The 21,017-nt window shown below is 43.4% G+C and overlaps 1 long non-coding RNA gene across 1 annotated transcript; it reads left to right on the top strand.

Annotated features, from left to right (window-relative positions):
- Window positions 1-4,756: 4,756 nt before the first annotated feature.
- Window positions 4,757-20,238, top strand: LOC124015842. The gene is made up of 4 exons (XR_006835231.1): window positions 4,757-5,132; window positions 5,402-5,463; window positions 18,800-18,891; window positions 19,284-20,238. It is a non-coding gene; the product is annotated as an uncharacterized LOC124015842 (long non-coding RNA).
- Window positions 20,239-21,017: the final 779 nt, after the last annotated feature.

Raw genomic sequence — 21,017 nt, 5'->3', positions numbered from 1 at the left:
TTATTATTATTCGACCATGCTGGTCATTTATGAATATTTGAACATCTTGGCCATGTTCTGTTATAATCTGCACCCGGTACAGCCAGAAGAGGACTGGCCACCCCACATAGCCTGGTTCCTCTCTAGGTTTCTTCCTAGGTTTTGGCCTTTCTAGGGAGTTTTTCCTAGCCACCGTGCTTCTACACCTGCATTGCTTGCTGTTTGGGGTTTTAGGCTGGGTTTCTGTACAGCACTTTGAGATATCAGCTGATGTACGAAGGGCTATATAAATACATTTGATTTGATTTGATAAATATTTACCATTTTAACCATGTGACCTCTGGCTTTAGAAGTGTTCTTCCTAACCAGTCCCTCAACAGCTCTCTGACTGAGCTCCACCCCCATTGTGTCTTCAGAGGAGAGGAAGGCTGAGGTGGGATGGAAGGATGAATGGATCAGTCAGTCAATAAAGTGTAGAGCTGCTGTCTATGCTTTCTGACACAATCACTATTTTAGTAGTTTGTTAAAGTAAATTAGGCTTTGACTAATTGACTGATGAATACCAACTATCAATCATGGTGGGTGTCAAGGTCTCATGGTTGGTGTCTTTTAGGTGCCAGTTGTTGTTACTAGTCAACTTTCAATGGACACCCCCATAGTGTCTTTCAGAGCCCCTCCTATAAAACAAGCTTATATTTTGGGTTGGATATTGCTTCCAATTATTCATATTTGAATCAATGACATTTTCTTAGGGTGCTCATTAGTCTTTCAGTTATTCTTCTGTTTTTTAACCTCTTATGTTTGTTGTGTACTAAATAGTTTATTTTCATTTTGTAAATGTTTTTACCTGTGAAGCCATTGTGTTGCATCCATGTCTGAAATGTGCTATATAAATGAAGCTTAATTTGACTTGAACATATTGCAAAACAAATGAACCCAATGACCGACCAATCAACAGACTCTTGGTCCCTTGTCCCTTTGAACTAGACCAGGTACTGTGTTACAGCTGCTCTCCTCCTCAATGTCATGTACTAGACCAGGTACTGTGTTACAGCTGCTCTCTCCTCCTCAATGTCATGAACTAGACCAGGTACTGTGTTACAGCTGCTCTCTCCTGCTCAACGTCATGAACTAGGTACAAAGCCATCTCCTCCTTGGTTTCCCCAACCTAAACTCACCTAAACTCCTAAGTTAAAACATTAGTATCGTGTTGTTTAAAAATTCATATGAACTTACTTTCTTTGCATTATTCGAGGTCTGACAACACTGCATCTTTTTTGTTATTTTGGCCAATTTTCTGCAAATAAATGCTAAAAATGACAATATTTCCCCAACCTAAACTCACTGAGATGAAGTACAAAGCCCTCTCCTCCACGGTGTCCCCAACCTAAACTCACTGAGATGAGGTCCAAAGAGGTGAAGTCTGTTGGAGATGGTTTGGTTAACCACATCAGAATCCTTGCCTGAAGATTTGTTAGGTTCCCAAGCACTTTAATTGGTTGTCCATGTTTCATGGAAAGAGACAGCAAAGTTAAGCCTAGAGTGTAGCAGGTGGACATTGGGTTTGATCCAGACCCTGTCAGTGTGCCAGGTGGACATTGGGTTTGATCCAGACCCTGTCAGTGTGCCAGGTGGACATTGGGTTTGATTCAGACCCTGTCAGTGTGCCAGGTGGACATTGAGTTTGATTCAGACCCTGCCAGTGTGCCAGGTGGACATAGAGTTTGATTCAGGCCCTGCCAGTGTGCCAGGTGGACATTGGGTTTGATTCAGACCCTGTCAGTGTGCCAGGTGGACATTGGGTTTGTATTAGACCCTGCCAGTGTGCCAGGTGGACATTGGGTTTGATTCAGACCCTGTCAGTGTGCCAGGTGGACTTTGTGTTTGATTCAGACCCTGCCAGCATGGCCAGAAATGTATTCCAAGGTCAGTAACTTATAACCACTCACTCTGTGGTGGTTCACCACAGACCTTTCATGCGTAACTAAAAACACCTAAGTATTATATTTACTGCCATGGTCTAGTATGTCACTGCCTCAGACACCATTCACAATGCTGGCAGAGGTACCAGTAAAACATGACATATTATTTCCCAATTGTAAAAAAAAATGGTTTTATCTCAGTGGGCTTTTCTATTATTGAGGAATGCAGGAAGTGCTGTAACAGAACTGCCTGATATGTGGGGGAAGGGAAGCTGCTCACTGATTGGCTGTAGTGAAAAGGGTCCCTCCAAAAATCTATCACTATTCCAACTGACATGTCAAATTCTCCCACCAAATCTACCACTACTATGCCAAGCCTCCACAGACCCTGTGAACAAATCATTTAACATTCAAATATGTCATTTTAAATATCTCAATTCAATCCAGCTGGGTCTTTGTAACACAGACTGCTGTTCCTGCTTTAGATGTTATGCCTTTGTACAGATCTAGGATCAGTTCTCCTCCACAATGCATATACAGTACCGGTCAATTGTTTGGACACACTGTCGTGGAAATTTCCTGTATTTACCAAATCATGAGAGCAAACCACACACAAGTCAGAGTTATCACAAAGTCCATCTTTACTTATATGAGCTCCATCACAACCCTGTGACTCTCAGATCAATTCAGTGTCTACAAATGAATTCTCTGAGAGTCCCTCACACATTGCAACTGAGATAGCAAAGACACACATAGCCAGACAGCATTGGCCATAATTTATCGTTCAGCTTTGTCTCCTAAACTATGTTATTTTCTCAAACTCAGAACCATAAAACAAATCCTCATATCAACAGGCATATATCACATCCACCCTATCTTGACAAGATCACAGAGACACATTGACTGACACACAGACATTGTGGAGCCAAGAGATACACGCTTGACCTCTCCCCTCTCTCCGGCCCAAGTAACTTAGTCCTGACAGAGAACAGATAACTGCAAACCCGGCCACAGTATTATACAAAAATAAACATTCTGATGAGAAGTAACTTACAAACATATGATGATTATAAAACATCTTACCTATGTTACCAACTAATTCTGATTATTCCCCAACAACACCTACAAATTCAATATTTATTCTTTATTTGAACTATTTTCTACATTGTAGAATAATAGTGGAGACATCAAAACTATAAAATAACTCATATGGAATCATGTAGTAACCAAAAAAGTGTTAAACAAATCAAAATATGTTTTATATTCTTCAAGTTCATCATTTTAAAAGGCTAATTGATCATTAGAATACCCTTTTGCAATTATGTTAGTAGTGCTGTTAGCAGTGCTGAAAACTGTTGTTCTGATTAAAGAAGCAATAAAACCGGCCTTCTTTAGGCTTGTTGAGTATCTGGAGCATCAGCATTTGTGGGTTCGATTACAGGCTCAAAATGGCCAGAAACAAATAACTTTCTTCTGAAACTCGTCAGTCTATTCTTGTTCTGAGAAATTAAGGCTTTTCCATGCGAGAAATTGCCAAGAAACTGAAGATCTCGTACAACACTGTGTACTACCTTCACAGAACAGCGCAAACTGGCCCTAACCAGAATAGAAAGAGGAGTGGGAGGCCCCAGTGCACAACTGAGCAAGAGGACAAATACATTAGTGTCTAATTTGAGAAACAGATGCCTCACAAGTTTTCAACTGGCAGCTTTATCAAATAGTACAACAACAACAGTCTCAACGTCAACAGTGAAGAGGCGACTCTGGGATGTTGGCCTTCTAGGCAGAATTGCAAAGAAAAATCCATATCTCAGATCGTTTAAAAGAAAAAGGATTAAGATGGGCAGAATAACACAGACATTGGGCAGAGGAAGATTTGAAGAAAGTGTTATGGACAGACGAATATAAGTTTGAGGTGTTCGGATCACAAACAAGAACATTCATGAGATGCAGAAAAAATGAAAAGATGCTGGAGGAGTGCTTGATGCCATCTGTCAAGCATGGTGGAGGCAATGTGATGGTCTGGGGGTGCTTTGGTGGTGGTAAAGTGGGAGATTTATACAGGGTAAAAGGGAACTTGAAGAAGGAAGGCTATCACTCCATTTTGTAACGCCATGCCATACCCTGTGGACGGCGCTGAATTGGAGCCAATTTCCTCCTACAACAGAACAATGACCCAAAGCACAGTTCCAAACTATGCGAGAACTATTTAGGGAAGATGCAGTCAGCTGGTATTCTGTCTATAATGGAGTGTTCAGCACAGTTACCAGATCTCAACCCTATTGAGCTGTTGTGGGAGCAGCTTGACCTTATGATATGTTAGAAGTGATAGGTTAAGTAATCCCTCTCACCCCACCCCCCCTAAGTTTTAGATGCACTATTGTTAAGTGACTGTCCCACTGGATGTCATAAGGTGAATGCACCAATTTGTAAGTCGCTCTGGATAAGAGCGTCTGCTAAATGACTTAAATGTAATGTAAATGTAATGTAATGAAGTGCCCATCAAGCCAATCCAACTTGTGGGAGATGCTTGAGGATGCATGGGTTGAAATCTCTTTAGATTACCTCAAGAAATTGACAACTAGAATGCCAAAGGTCTGCAAGGCTGTAATTGCTTTAAATGGAGCATTCTTTGACGAAAGCACAATTATTATTCCAATTATAAATGATTATTTATTACCTTGTCAACGTCTTGGCTATATTTCCTATTCATTTTGCAACTAATTTCATGTATGTTTTCATGGAAAACAAGGACATTTCTAATTGACCCCAAACTTTTGAGCGGTAATGTAGGTTCAACAGGTTTGAGCAACACATAATTTAGAACAGTTTGAAGACGTCCCATGCGGCCTAGAGCGTGCGCAGCGTAGCCTTTGTCATCTACTAAACCACTGGCCATGTTCGAGAGCATGAAATCCATGCTGAATTGTGGGTAAATGGTTACTGGCTTATAAATAATAATGAGTAGTTATTTATGATGTATAGTGATTTGTAGATCAGTCAGTTGGCAGTCGCCTGCAGTGTCGAACAAGCCCAATACCAAACCAATCAGGTGGTTGTTCGATGAAATTCATCTCCAGAAGTCATTGATGACGTGCTGCTGATAAAGTGATACAGGCATTAACACTGCTTTGAAGTTTACTGCTTAGCGATTTGGACGCATGCCTCGTAGCTCAGGTATCAAACGTAACATCCTACCGAAAAGTTGACCAAACAAAAAGGAGCAAGCAGGTATGATTTTCTCATTTGTTTTGAGCCCACGGCAAGAAGGCACCAGAGCCTACCATGCTAATGCGTTCCCACAGTATATAGAAAGCATGAGGTGTGGCTGACATCTGCAAGCTTGAGCCAGCTACCGAGTTGGAAAACAAACTCTGTAGCACAGAGTAGATACTCAATATGACGTTGAGAAAAAGTGCATTGTGGGTAGTTTAGAAGATATCTGGAAATAAGTGAATAAATATGTAATGACGAAAAAACATAACTGTTTGTGCTTATAGGTAACCAGATCTTCAATACAACTAAGTTACTAAGGCTTCAACCACACTGTTTTGTTACACTGGTGAGTAAAAACTCATGCTTCCTACACTTTAACTTGTTGTCTGAAGATAAAAATGTACATTTTACTCAACTGCATTACCCACTCCAGTCAGCAGATGGCGGACTGCGACTTTAAGGTTATGCTGTTATTGTGACGTATAATCTAGTGGACGGAACGCTTCTTTCAACAGCAGCAACAGTTAGTCAGCCACCTCGGTAGCTTGCTCGACAAAATAGACAAACCAATAAAGCTCTTTAGACGCTTTAGTGTATATTAGCCACTGTGTTTTAAACCCACTTCTGTCGTCTAGTTAGATATCCGATTTAATTTCATATTTACTGTGTTGATATTACTCAGCTAGCCGGCTGGTTAAGATGCGTTTGGGAAACTGGGCCCAGATATCCAGTTTCCTCCTCTTCTTCTTCCTCCTTTTTCGATGTAACAGTCATCTCATCCTCTTCCTCTTTCACTCCATAAACTGCATCCTCCTCTCCTTTTACTGTAACATCCTCCTCCTCTTTCACTTTGAACGTGTCTTCCTCCTTTCACAGAAACGGCCTCACCCTCTACTTCTTGTTTTACTGTGATATCCTCCTCTCCTTTAGCAGGGGAGTTGTTTGTGACCGCATGGTCGGGGATGTTAGCTAGGCTAATGCTAACTTAAGGCGTCCGATGGTTCTAACGGTGAACTTAGCAATAAGATGGTTTTGAGAAACCGTTTCCTCATTAACACTAGTTAGTACTGTCTTAAAAACAGAGGCACAAACTCTGCAGTTGTTGAACTGATGCTTGGTGTTAAAGCGGAAATCTGCAATTGCTACATCCATATTGTGACTTTTAAATAATTTATTTATAGCCATTGATTCTTGAAGAATATAACACATGCCTCATGAGCTTAGTTTTAACTGTTGTACCCCATCAGAACCCCAAATAAGCTTTTGTTTTACTCCAATGTTTAGAAACAATATAAATCAACACTGTATAGCCTCAACATGGTTAAAACTATAATGTTGTTATCATGGATGGTCAGTCCTTGCCTCCATAGGTCTGTCTATGAATGTTGAAAGTAATTGCATTTCTCCAACCCCATCATCATCTTATTACCAAAACAGTGGTGGAATGACAGATTTGTTATGGTTTGAACTGCAGATTGCTGGGTTGTGTGGGTTTTTTAAACAGCAACAAAATGGCTGCCCAGAGGCTTGGTTTGGTCAACAGCTGAGGGATGGAGGAAGGAGAAATGTAATCACTCTCAAATTCATGGAGAGAGCTATTGTAGCAACCGTAACCCAACTCCTAGTGACCTCGTCAAGAAGTTCAAAAATCTTAAATAATAATAATAATATATGCCATTTAGCAGACGCTTTTATCCAAAGCGACTTACAGTCATGTGTGCATACATTCTATGTATGGGTGGTCCCGGGAATCGAACCCACTACCCTGGCGTTACAAGCGCCATGCTCTACCAACTGAGCTACAGAAGGACCGCCTACTTAGCAAAGAGCAATTCCTCTAGCAAGAAGTTGGCTAAGACTGTCAGAGGGAAACAAGCTACAATTTACAGCTCTTACACAAAAAATACAATATCATTTTCGCAAACTCAGTATTATTCCAAACTCATAGTGTGGTAATATATATATAAAAACAGGAAAATTACATTTTTGACTGCACTGGGACTTTAAGTAAACAATAAATATACTGCTGTAGCTGCAATACTGGCCAAAGGGCTTTTGTCAGCAAGTCACTCACTGTACCTGCAAGCAACCGAGCATTTCTTCTCACTGCCATGACACCATATCAAAATGTACCGATGTGTTTCTGGTGGAGGGCTCTCCAACCCTGTTCCTGGAGACCTACCGTCCTAGCGCACCTGGCATACGGGGCGGCAGGGTAGCCAAGTGGTTAGAGTGGAGGGGCGGCAGGGTAGCCAAGTGGTTAGAGCGTTGGACTAATAACCGGAAGGTTGCGAGTTCAAACCCTCGAGCTGTCAAGGTACAAATCTGTCGTTCTGCCCCTGAACAAGGCAGTTAACCCACTGTTCCTAGGCCGTCATTGAAAATAAGAATTTATTCTTAACTGACTTGCCTGGTTAAATAAAGGTAAGATTTGAATAAGGAGGGTAGGGTAGGGTCTCCAGGAACAGGGTTGGAGAGTCCTGCTCCAGTCGATATGAGGGATCAGTAGATCTCTTTAAGGACAATAACAGATAAAGGCTAGCTGACTGGGTCCTACCTTAATAACAGACATAAAGGCTAGCTGACTGGGTCCTACCTTATCTTGGCGTAGCAGTTATAAGGTTGACAGTTGCTGGACCCAGGTTTGAGTTCAGCTCAGGGCCTGAGCTGTTGATAAGTCATTGTATAATATTCAGCCAATTTTTTTTTATGCCATTACATTAAAGGCAAGACATACCTAGATTCAATTACATTCATGAATTGGTTTGAAACCTTTGTTTTAAACCCTTCTGTTTTAAACCCTTCTCAAAGTTGGTGCCTTGACGTATTTGTAAAAAATGGTTTGTCATGAAACACTTTTTATTTATTTAAATGTAACCTTTATTTAACTAGGCAAGTCAGTTAAGAACAAATTGTTATTTACAATGACTGCCTACCCCGGACGACGCTGGGCCAATTGTGCGCCGCCCTATGGGACTCCCAATCACGGTTGTGATACAGCCTGGATTTGATCCGTACAGGGTGTCTGTAGTGGTGCCTCAAGCCCTGAGATGCAGTGTCTGCTGCGCCACCTGGGAGCTCCAATATCATGTTCCAGTGCTGTCCCCAACTAAAATACATCTTGGTCAACCAAGAGTCATCTGTTCTTTCTACCAATCGCCCCATGAGTTTTTATAAAATCAAATATACGTACTGAACTTGTCTGATGCTTTAACCTGTATGGCACCAGTGGGACGGTAGCGTCCCACCTCGTCAACAGCAAGTGAAAGTGCAGGGCGCCAAATTCAAAACAACAGAAATCCCATAATTAAAATTCTTCAAACATACAAGTATTATACACCATTTTAAAGATAAAATTTTTGTTAATCCAGCCACAGTTTCCACCATAAATGTTTGATTTGTTTGATAATGTCCATTTATGTCCAAAAAACTTATTTTGTTAGGGCGTTTAGGTCACAAATCCAAATGCGCATTCAGGTCCAGCCAAACGTCGGACAAAAAGTTCAAAAAGTTGTATTACAGGTCGTAGAAACATTTCAAACTAAGTATAGAATCAATCCATAGGATGTTTTTATCATAATTCTTCAATAACGTTCCAACTGGAGAATTCCTTTGTCTGAAGAAAAGCAATGGAACTTAGGTCGCTCTCATGTGAAATGCGCGTGACCAGCGCGTGACTCTCTGCCAGACACCTGACTCATTCAACGCTCATTCAGTCCCACTTCACAGTTGAAGCCTCAAACCAGTTTCTAAAGACGGTTGACATCTAGTGGAAGCCTTAGGAAGTGCAACATAACCAATATCCCACTGTGTCTCCAATAGGCGCTGAGCTAAAAATAAAAACTACAAGCCTCAGATTTCCCACTTCCTGTTTGGATTTTTTCTCCGATTTTCACCTGCCATATGAGTTCTGTTATACTCAGAGACCCCATTCAAACAGTTTTAGAAACTTCAGAGTGTTTCCTATCCAATACTACTACTAATAGGCATATATTAGCATCTGGGACAGAGTAGCAGGCAGTTTACTCTGGGCACCCTATTAATCCAAGCTACTCAATACTGCCCTACTGTCAGTTTAAAAAAATCATACCTTTATTGACAACACCCAAAAGGATACTGTCATTAACGCGGTTCTTAATACTGCAGCAAACATTATATTAAGCAGGACATTCAAGTTAGCCTTACAATTATAATCCAAAGTAGTGTGAAATGCAGTCATAAGCAACCTGGAAATGGAGGTTACTCCCCTGAGTGTTCCCCCATTCACATTCAGAATAGTTTGTGAAAATCAAAATCTTTGCTCACCATTTTTGCTCTAATCAGATATAGTACATCCTTAACTATCGGTTTCCTCATTTGCAGGGAGGAGTTTCTACAACAAGATATACTACATCCATAACTAGTGGTTTCCCCATTACCAGATATACTACATCCATAACTATTGGTTCCTCATTAGCAGATATACTACATCCATAACTAGTGGTTTCATCATTAGCAGATATACTTCATCCATAACTAGTGGTAAATCCAGGCTCTGAAATGGAAGAGTACTATTTATGTGATTTATCAAAAAGTGACTAACAAAAAAAGAGTTGTCCTCTAACCAGGGATGTACACATTATTCCCCGATTCCGTGTGGTTTTTGAGCTGTTAGTTGTAACAGGACGTGCAACCTCATCTCCCTACTTTCGGCACAATTGATTTCAACATGATATCGATGAGTGATGACAAATAAGTGTTGTGTTCCTTTGTTTAGCGACCCCTAAATTTAAATGCATCACTCCAAAATGTAGCTGACTGTCTTCTGCAGGTTGTCCTCTAACCAGTGAGGTAAAAGATATCTCCCATTTCCATGTGTTTTTTAGTTGTGTTAATTTCAACAGCACGTACAACCTGATTTCCCCCCTAATCGATATCACTGATTTATTGCTACTTGTTAAAACAACAGCATTTTTGGTGCTTGTGTACGTGGTGAGGACCATTTGGTTTCTGATTGTCTCAAGGTAGGGCAGTCAAAAAGATTTGTGTTTTGTGTTTAGCGAGTGCGTTCTATGGATCACAAATTATTTTGACTTTCCATTTTGGAGATGAGTTTTGTTTGGGCTCGTTCCAAGGGGACGAGAGTTCTAGAAGCAAGTTAGGTTTGGGAAGACGACATGTAGGGAGAACCGATTTAAAATGTCTTGTTTTTAATTGTTGACAGCCAGTAGACACCATGTTTATATTGTAGTTGATTATAATGTGAAATGGAAGTTGTTTTCTGTTGGTGGTGCGCATTCTCTTAAGGTGTTACAGTCTTTGGTTTTTCCATTTATGTTATAGGTTGGACTTTAGCACGTAGGACACACTGATTGGTGCCTCTTCTTGGGCAGATTTAGTGGGTCTCATGGTGGGTGTCTTTATGTCCCAATTGTTGTAACTAGTCAACTTTCAGTGGACACAGAGCAAAACTGCAACATTGTTATAATACTTTTAAAATGGTTGTTTTTTGCAACAGAATAGAGGGTTCTTAGAACCATCTGTGTGTTCTACTGGGGATGGGCCTCTGGGAGATAATACTGACAGGATAATTACAATGTCTTTTGGGTGATAAAACCTAGAGACCACATTCCAGAGCATGCGTTAATGTTCTATATGGTACCAGAGAGAGATGACCCCAGGGCTAGAACCTGGTCTCTACACAAAGAGTACTGTTTTTACATGAGATACTGTCTGCTGTGAATTATAAATTACATTTATTATAGTGTACAATTTTCAATAAAGCCAAGTTGGCTTTATGGAAAGAATATAGTTGAGGGAAATAATCCAAACCTAGTTGTGCCTAGTTAGGACATAACATTATCTTGCTAGATAACGGTACTGTACTGTAGCTCATACAACGCCGATGGTCAAACCCGGCTTTCTAATATTTAAGGTAATTAAATATAGTAACGTTATGGAAGATATTCACAGAAAACCATCATTGTCTTCGTTATTCATTATTAGTATATTATAATAAATTATTTTGAGACATATTTAGAGCCAAACATCAACCCAATTTAACCTTTTTAACTTGTTGTTGCATCCAAACTTGTCACCAATGTTTTCAGTTGTATTTGCGAAGTTCTCAGAAAAAGTCCAGCAACAACGGAGGTTCCTCGATGAACCCACCTTCTAACAAGTTCTTTTTGAAGAAACTTTTCGGGCTGTTTTTCATTGACCAAGAACCCTTCGGTTCTTAGGGGATCTGAGAACAACTACAGTTGAACCCTATATTTTTTGAGTTGTAGTCGGATCCATTTACTCTCATATTCAAACATGCTGATTAGCATCAACGATCAAGTCAGCTGCTGCTGATCCAATACAGTATGAGTTGAGACGGTGAACTGACGTTGAATCATAATAATTAAGTTAATTAAAATTAATTAATTAGTGAAACTATTAGTATATAGCATATTAAATATTTTAGGCTATTGTTATCATATAGAAACATCATGGAATAATTGTACATCATATTATTATTTTGATTTTTCATCTTTATTTAATCAGCTAGTTGAGAACAAGTTCTCATTTACAACTGCGACCTGGCCAAGATAAAGCATAGCAGTGTGAACAGACAACACAGAGTTACACATGGAGTAAAAAATTAACAAATCAATAACACAGTAGAAAAAAAGAGAGTCTATATACATTGTGTGCAAAAGGCATGAGGAGATAGGCGAATAATTACAATTTTGCAGATTAACACTGGAGTGATAAATGATCAGATGGTCATGTACAGGTAGAGATACTGGTGTACAAAAGAGCAGAAAAGTAAATAAATATCAACAGTATGGGGATGAGGTAGGTAAAATTGGGTGGGCTATTTACCGATAGACTATGTACAGCTGCAGCGATCGGTTAGCTGCTCAGATAGCAGATGTTTGAAGTTGGTGAGGGAGATAAAAGTCTCCAACTTCAGCGATTTTTGCAATTCGTTCCAGTCACATGCAGCAGAGAACTGGAACGAAAGGCGGCCAAATGAGGTGTTGGCTAAAGGGATGATCAGTGAGATACACCTGCTGGAGCGCGTGCTACGGATGGGTGTTGCCATCGTGACCATTGAACTGAGATAAGGCGGAGCTTTACCTAGCATGGAGTTGTAGATGACCTGGAGCCAGTGGGTCTGGCGACGAATATGTAGCGAGGGCCAGCCGACTAGAGCATACAGGTCTTAGTGGTGGGTGGTATAAGGTGCTTTAGTAACAAAACAGAATGCACTGTGATAAACTGCATCCAGTTTGCTGAGTAGAGTATTGGAAGCTATTTTGTAGATGACATCGCCGAAGTCGAGGAACGGTAGGATAGTCAGTTTTACTAGGGTAAGTTTGGCGGCATGAGTGAAGGAGGCTTTGTTGTGGAATAGAAAGCCGACTCTAGATTTGATTTTAGATTGGAGATGTTTGATATGAGTCTGGAAGGAGAGTTTACAGTCTAGCCAGACACCTAGGTACTTATAGATGTCCACATATTCTAGGTCGGAACCATCCAGGGTGGTGATGCTAGTCGGGCGTGCGGGTGCAGGCAGCGAACGGTTGAAAAGCATGCATTTGGTTTTACTAGCGTTTAAGAGCAGTTGGAGGCCACGGAAGGAGTGTTGTATGGCATTGAAGCTCGTTTGGAGGTTAGATAGCACAGTGTCCAAGGAAGGGCCGGAAGTATACAGAATGGTGTCGCCTGCGTAGAGGTGGATCAGGGAATCGCCCGCAGCAAGAGCAACAACATTGATATACAGAGAAAAGAGTCGGCCCGGGAATTTAACCCTGTGGCACCCTCATAGAGACTGCCAGAGGACCGGACAACATGCCCTCCGATTTGACACACTGAACTCTACATTTACATTACATTTAAGTCATTTAGCAGACGCTCTTATCCAGAGCGACTTACAAATTGGTGCATTCACCTTATGACATCCAGTGGGACAGTCACTTTACAATAGTGCATCTAAAACTTAGGGGGGGTGGGGTGAGAGGGATTACTTAACCTATCCTAGGTATTCCTTAAAGAGGTGGGGTTTCAGGTGTCTCCGGAAGGTGGTGATTGACTCCGCTGTCCTGGCGTCGTGAGGGAGTTTGTTCCACCATTGGGGGGCCAGGGCAGCGAACAGTTTTGACTGGGCTGAGCGGGAGCTGTACTTCCTCAGTGGTAGGGAGGCGAGCAGGCCAGAGGTGGATGAACGCAGTGCCCTTGTTTGGGTGTAGGGCCTGATCAGAGCCTGGAGGTACTGAGGTGCCGTTCCCCTCACAGCTCCGTAGGCAAGCACCATGGTCTTGTAGCGGATGCGAGCTTCAACTGGAAGCCAGTGGAGAGAACGGAGGAGCGGGGTGACGTGAGAGAACTTGGGAAGGTTGAACACCAGACGGGCTGCGGCGTTCTGGATGAGTTGAAGGGGTTTAATGGCACAGGCAGGGAGCCCAGCCAACAGCGAGTTGCAGTAATCCAGACGGGAGATGACAAGTGCCTGGATTAGGACCTGCGCTGCTTCCTGTGTGAGGCAGGGTCGTACTCTGCGGATGTTGTAGAGCATGAACCTACAGGAACGGGCCACCGCCTTGATGTTAGTTGAGAACGACAGGGTGTTGTCCAGGATCACGCCAAGGTTCTTGGCGCTCTGGGAGGAGGACACAATGGAGTTGTCAACCGTGATGGCGAGATCATGGAACGGGCAGTCCTTCCCCGGGAGGAAGAGCAGCTCCGTCTTGCCGAGGTTCAGCTTGAGGTGGTGATCCGTCATCCACACTGATATGTCTGCCAGACATGCAGAGATGCGATTCGCCACCTGGTCATCAGAAGGGGGAAAGGAGAAGATTAATTGTGTGTCGTCTGCATAGCAATGATAAGAGAGACCATGTGAGGTTATGACAGAGCCAAGTGACTTGGTGTATAGCGAGAATAGGAGAGGGCCAAGAACAGAGCCCTGGGGGACACCAGTGGTGAGAGCGCGTGGTGAGGAGACAGATTCTCGCCACGCCACCTGGTAGGAGCGACCTGTCAGGTAGGACGCAATCCAAGCGTGGGCCGCGCCGGAGATGCCCAACTCGGAGAGGGTGGAGAGGAGGATCTGATGGTTCACAGTATCGAAGGCAGCCGATAGATCTAGAAGGATGAGAGCAGAGGAGAGAGAGTTAGCTTTAGCAGTGCGGAGCGCCTCCGTGATACAGAGGAGAGCAGTCTCAGTTGAATGACTAGTCTTGAAACCTGACTGATTTGGATCAAGAAGGTCATTCAGAGAGAGATAGCGGGAGAGCTGGCCAAGGACGGCACGTTCAAGAGTTTTGGAGAGAAAAGAAAGAAGGGATACTGGTCTGTAATTGTTGACATCGGAGGGATCGAGTGTAGGTTTTTTCAGAAGGGGTGCAACTCTCGCTCTCTTGAAGACGGAAGGGACGTAGCCAACGGTCAGGGATGAGTTGATGAGCGAGGTGAGGTAAGGGAGAAGGTCTCCGGAAATGGTCTGGAGAAGAGAGGAGGGGATAGGGTCAAGCGGGCAGGTTGTTGGGCGGCCGGCCGTCACAAGACGCGAGATTTCATCTGGAGAGAGAGGGGAGAAAGAGGTCAGAGCACAGGGTAGGGCAGTGTGAGCAGAACCAGCGGTGTCGTTTGACTTAGCAAACGAGGATCGGATGTCGTCGACCTTCTTTTCAAAATGGTTGACGAAGTCATCTGCAGAGAGGGAGGAGGGGGGGGGGAGGGGGCGGAGGATTCAGGAGGGAGGAGAAGGTGGCAAAGAGCTTCCTAGGGTTAGAGGCAGATGCTTGGAATTTAGCGTGGTAGAAAGTGGCTTTAGCAGCAGAGACAGAGGAGGAAAATGTAGAGAGGAGGGAGTGAAAGGATGCCAGGTCCGCAGGGAGGCGAGTTTTCCTCCATTTCCGCTCGGCTGCCCGGAGCCCTGTTCTGTGAGCTCGCAATGAGTCATCGAGCCACGGAGCGGGAGGGGAGGACCGAGCCGGCCTGGAGGATAGGGGACATAGAGAGTCAAGGGATGCAGAGAGGGAGGAGAGGAGGGTTGAGGAGGCAGAATCAGGAGATAGGTGGGAGAAGGTTTGAGCGGAGGGAAGAGATGATAGGATGGAAGAGGAGAGAGTAGCGGGGGAGAGAGAGCGAAGGTTGGGACGGCGCGATACCATCCGAGTAGGGGCAGTGTGGGAGGTGTTGGATGAGAGCGAGAGGGAAAAGGATACAAGGCAGTGGTCGGAGACTTGGAGGGGAGTTGCAATGAGGTTAGTGGAAGAACAGCATCTAGTAAAGATGAGGTCGAGCGTATTGCCTGCCTTGTGAGTAGGGGGAAGGTGAGAGGGTGAGGTCAAAAGAGGAGAGGAGTGGAAAGAAGGAGGCAGAGAGGAAAGAGTCAAAGGTAGACGTGGGGAGGTTAAAGTCGCCCAGAACTGTGAGAGGTGAGCCGTCCTCAGGAAAGGAGCTTATCAAGGCATCAAGCTCATTGATGAACTCTCCGAGGGAACCTGGAGGGCGATAAATGATAAGGATGTTAAGCTTGAAAGGGCTAGTAACTGTGACAGCATGGAATTCAAAGGAGGCGATAGACAGATGGGTAAGGGGAGAAAGAGAGAATGACCACTTGGGAGAGATGAGGATCCCGGTGCCACCACCCCGCTGACCAGACGCTCTCGGGGTGTGCGAGAACACGTGGGCGGACGAAGAGAGAGCAGTAGGAGTAGCAGTGTTGTCTGTGGTGATCCATGTTTCCGTCAGTGCCAAGAAGTCGAGGGACTGGAGGGAGGCATAGGCTGAGATGAACTCTGCCTTGTTGACCGCAGATTGGCAGTTCCAGAGGCTACCGGAGACCTGGAACTCCACGTGGGTCGTGCGCGCTGGGACCACCAGAGTAGGGTGGCCGCGGCCACGCGGTGAGGAGCGTTTGTATGGTCTGTGCAGAGAGGAGAGAACAGGGATAAACAGACACATAGTTGACAGGCTACAGAAGAGGCTACGCTAATGCAAAGGAGATTGGAATGACAAGTGGACTACACGTCTCGAATGTTCAGAAAGTTAAGCTACGTAGCAAGAATCTTATTGACTAAAATGATTAAAATGATACAGTACTGCTGAAGTAGGCCAGCTGGCAGTGGGTGCGTTGTTGACACTACACTAATCAAGTCGTTCCGTTGAGTGTAATAGTTTCTGCAGTGTTGCTATTCGGGGACTCTGTCTGCAAAGTGAACCAGGCAAGGCAGTCATTAGAAAAACCGAGGCTACTGAGTCTGCCGATAAGAATATGGTGATTGACAGAGTTGAAAGCCTTGGCCAAGTCGATGAAGAGGGCTGCAAAGTACTGTCTTTTATCGATGGCGGTTATGATATCGTTTAGTACCTTGAGCGTGGCTGAGGTGCACCTGTGACCGGCTCGGAAACCAGATTGCACAGCGGAGAAGGTACGGTGGGATTCGAGATGGTCAGTGACCTGTTTGTTGACTTGGCTTTCGAAGACCTTAGATAGGCAGGGCAGGATGGATATAGGTCTGTAACAGTTTGGGTCCAGGGTATCTCCCCCTTTGAAGAGGGGGATGACTGCGGCAGCTTTCCAATCCTTGGGGATCTCAGACGATATGAAAGAGAGGTTGAACAGGCTGGTAATAGGGGTTGCGACAATGGCGGCAGATAGTTTCAGAAATAGAGGGTCCAGATTGTCAAGCCCAGCTGATTTGTACGGGTCCAGGTTTTGCAGCTCTTTCAGAACATCTGCTATCTGGATTTGGGTAAAGGAGAACCTGGAGATGCTTGGGCAAGTAGCTGCGGGGGGGGGGGGCTGTTGGCTGAGGTTGGAGAAGCCAGGAGGAAGGCATGGCCAGCCGTTGAGAAATGCTTGTTGAAGTTTTCGATAATCATGGATTTATCGGTGGTGACAGTGTTACCTAGCCTCAGTGCAGTGGGCAGCTGGGAGGAGGTGCTCTTGTTCTCCATGGACTTTACAGTGTCCCAGAACTTTTTGGAGTTAGAGCTACAGGATGCAATTTTCTGCCTGAAGAAGCTGGCCTTTGACATGCGGATCCGTAGCGGATACAGGCAATGAGGCAGTGATCGCTGAGATCCTGGTTGAAGACAGTGGAGGTGTATTTAGAGGGCCAGTTGGTCAGGATGACGTCTATGAGGGTACCCTTGTTTACAGATATAGGGTTGTACCTGGTGAGTTCCTTGATGATTTGTGTGAGATTGAGGGCATCTAGTTTAGATTGTAGGACTGCCGGGGTGTTAAGCATATCCCAGTTTAGGTCACCTAACAGAACAAACTCTGAAGCTAGATGGGGGGCGATCAATTCACAAATGGTGTCCAGGGCACAGCTGGGAGCTGAGGGGTGTCGGTAGCAGGCGGCAACAGTGAGAGACTTATTTCTGAAGAGAGTCATTTTTAAAATTAGTAGTTCGAACTGTTTGGGTAATGGACCTGGAAAGTATGATTACTTTGCCGGCTATCTCTGCAGTAGACTGCAACTCCTCCCCCTTTGGCAGTTCTATCTTGATGGAAAATGTTATAGTTGGGTATGGAAATCTGCTAAAGCAGTGAGTAAAACAAACTTCTGATGTTGACATGCATGAAACCAAGGCTTTTTCGATCACAGAAGTCAACAAATGAGGGTGCCTGGGGACATGCAGGGCCTAGGTTTACCTCCACATCACCCGCGGAACAGAGGAGGAGTAGTATGAGGGTGCGGCTAAAGGCTATCAAAACTGGTCGCCTAGAGCGTTGGGGACAAAGAATTAAAGGAGCAGATTTCTGGGCATGGTAGAATATATTCAGGGCATAATGCGCAGACAGGGGTATGGTGGGGTGCGGGTACAGCGGAGGTAAGCCCAGGCACTGGGTGACAATAAGAGAGGTTGTATCTCTGGACATTCTGTTTGTAATGGGTGAGGTCACCGCATGTGTGGGAGGTGGGTCAAAGGAGGTATCAGAGGTATGAAGAGTGGAACTAGGGGCTCCATTGTAAACTAAAACAATGATAACTAACCTGAACAACAGTATACAAGGCATATTGACATTTGAGAGAGACATACAGCGAGGCATACAGTAATCGCAGGTGTTGATTGGGAGCTAGCTAAAACAGCAGGTGAGACAACGGCTAATCATCTAGCACAACAACAGCAGGTAAAATGGCGTTGACTAGGCAGAGGGTCGGATTAACTACACACAGAGCCTGAGTGCGGCTGGGGCCGACAGATAAAAACATAAACAAACAGAATGGAGTACCGTGATTAATGGACAGTCCAGCAGGCATCAGCTATGTAGCCAAGTGATCACAGTGTCCAGCAGGCATCAGCTATGTAGCCAAGTGATCACAGCATCAACATACATTATTGTTTCATTCAATTTCACATAAGGGATATTTCATATTTTCAAGTTCAGAAGTCAGAACCTATCACCTGCTATGTAAAAGAGACAGAAGAATGCACAATGGTCAATGCTATCCGGGATCTTTGGGAAATCCCTACAATAATCCCAAACCTTAACCATTTTAAATGTCAACTTCAATGGGCTGGGGACGTCGCAAGGATGTATCTCTACCTGAAAATACATGATCTAAGTGATAGATAGTTGGTATTCAGCAGTCATTAAGCCTTAATTACTTTAATGAACTACTAAAATAGTGATTTTGTCAGAAAGCAGCTTTACACTTTATTGAGTGACTGATCCTTCCATCCGTCCTCAGCCTTCCTCTCCTCTGAAGACCCAGTGAGGGTGGAGCTCAGTCAGAAAGCTGTTGAGGGACTGGTTGGGAAGAACACCTCTACAGCCAGAGAGGTGAGAGGTCGCAGATGGTAAATATTTATGTCCCCTTACGGTTCATATGTTCCATCATCTATGTTTATTTACATTAGTCCAAATTGTTCACTGATATTGGTGTAATTTCTCACCCGGCACACACATTTGTTATTTGATATTTTGAAGGTAATTTGTGTACAATTTACTTTTCCCCACATCTCTTTACATTGCTTATGCATATTTGGTGGCCTGACTGCATCCAGACTATGTCAAAGGCCCATCCTGTTAGATCTTAACCTAATGGAGCTTATTGATCGGATGACAGAAATCACATTTAGGTGCCAGGTGTAACTGAGGCCATAGATGCTCCATATCCATTACTTTGAGAGCTTTATATAATATGACTAAATATATTTCATTCTGTGTTGCAGGGGCAGTCAAGAAATGGAACGGCAAGGCCACAGAACATGACATAAGCAGATCTGTGGGAGACCACCTCAAGCCCCTGGTAGAGCCGGGGGTGGTGTTTACCACTCCACCACACCTTCAGCAGGCTGGAAAAGTGGGATTGATCCATTTGTTTGCTTCTGTTTTCAGTAGTTGAATCCTTTGACGTATTGTTGATTTCAACATTTTTCATCTTCAACAAATGCACTGAATTTATACTGTTTTTCATACTAAGATGGAGCAAGAATCTGTTGATTGGTTGGTCATTTATTTTGCAATATGTTCAAACCAAGCTTTAATTAAACAGCACATTTCAGACATGGATGCAATGCAATTCACAGAAAAAAAACATACACAGCAAACAGAAGAATAACAACTGAAAGACTAATGAACATTTCAAGGAATTGCCTTTGATTAACAAGAACTGGATGCTAAAACTCAAAATATAAGCTTGTTTTACTACATTGTTTGTTGTTACGTTCCCCAGCAAGAAAATGTCCCTTTAATAGAAGAGGGAACTAACAAAGAGTCACTGACAACAACCACAACTAAACAGGTGGGTTTTAGGAGGGGTTCTGAATGACACTATGGGAGTGTCCACTGGTAGTTGACTAGTAACAACTGGGACCTAAAAGACACCCACCATGAGACACACTAAATCTGCCCAAGAAGAGGCAAACAAAAGAAAAACCCACAACAAACTTAAAGACAGGAAGCAAACCAAAAAGGTGTTAACTCTCCACATTTATCAAGACAACTGGAGTACTGGGCCAGACACTCTTAAATAGAACCTGGACCAGTTCAGTGAAACACCTTCCCACTAACCAGATGGACAAGCCAGCACAGGTGTAACACATACTGATACCAATATGTGCACCCAATACACATTTCAGTTGAATGCATTCAGTTGTACAATCAATCAATCAAATGTATTTATAAAGCCCTTCTTACATCAGCTGATGTCACAGAGTGCTGTACAGAAACCCAGCCTAAAACCCCAAACAGCAAGCAATGCAGGTGTAGAAAGACGAGAGCCTAGGAAGAAACCAGGCTCTGAGGGGTGGCCAGTCCTCTTCTGGCTGTGCCGGGTGGGGATTATAACAGAACATGGCCAAGATGTTCATAGATGACCAGCAGGGTCAAATAATAATAAACACAGTGGTTGTCGAGGGTGTAACAGATCAGCACCTCAGGAGTAAATGTCAGTTGGCTTTTCATAGCCAACTATTCAGAGTATCTCTTCAACTTCCATTTCACATAATCATCTACAATATAAACATGGTGTCTTCACATACATTTAATTCTGTAATTGGTTACATTTTTACATGTCAACAATTAAAAACACGTATTTCTGAATAATAATATACAATCTATAATTTTTTAATGATTTTTCTTTCCATAGAATCCTAATACTCATTAGCTTCAAGAACACGTATCTTCCTAAAACTCACTAGCTTCTAGCCCAAACAAAACAAAACTCAAATCATAGTCGTCACATGCGCCGTATACAACACTGGACGGCTTACGCTACGAGCCCCTAACCAACAGTGCAGTTTAAAAAAATACAGAAAAGAATAAGAGATAAAACTAATCTCCAACACGGAAAAACAAGTCGAAATAAATTGTGATCCATGGTAACACACTGGCTAAATGCAAAACACAAATCTTTTTGACTGCCAACCCTTGAGATAATCAGCAACCAAGTTGTCCTTATCACA

Source organism: Oncorhynchus gorbuscha, linkage group LG26 (assembly GCF_021184085.1).
Source record: "Oncorhynchus gorbuscha isolate QuinsamMale2020 ecotype Even-year linkage group LG26, OgorEven_v1.0, whole genome shotgun sequence".
Classification (NCBI taxonomy): Eukaryota; Metazoa; Chordata; class Actinopteri; order Salmoniformes; family Salmonidae; genus Oncorhynchus; species Oncorhynchus gorbuscha.
This window is presented reverse-complemented; position numbering and strand designations above follow the sequence as displayed.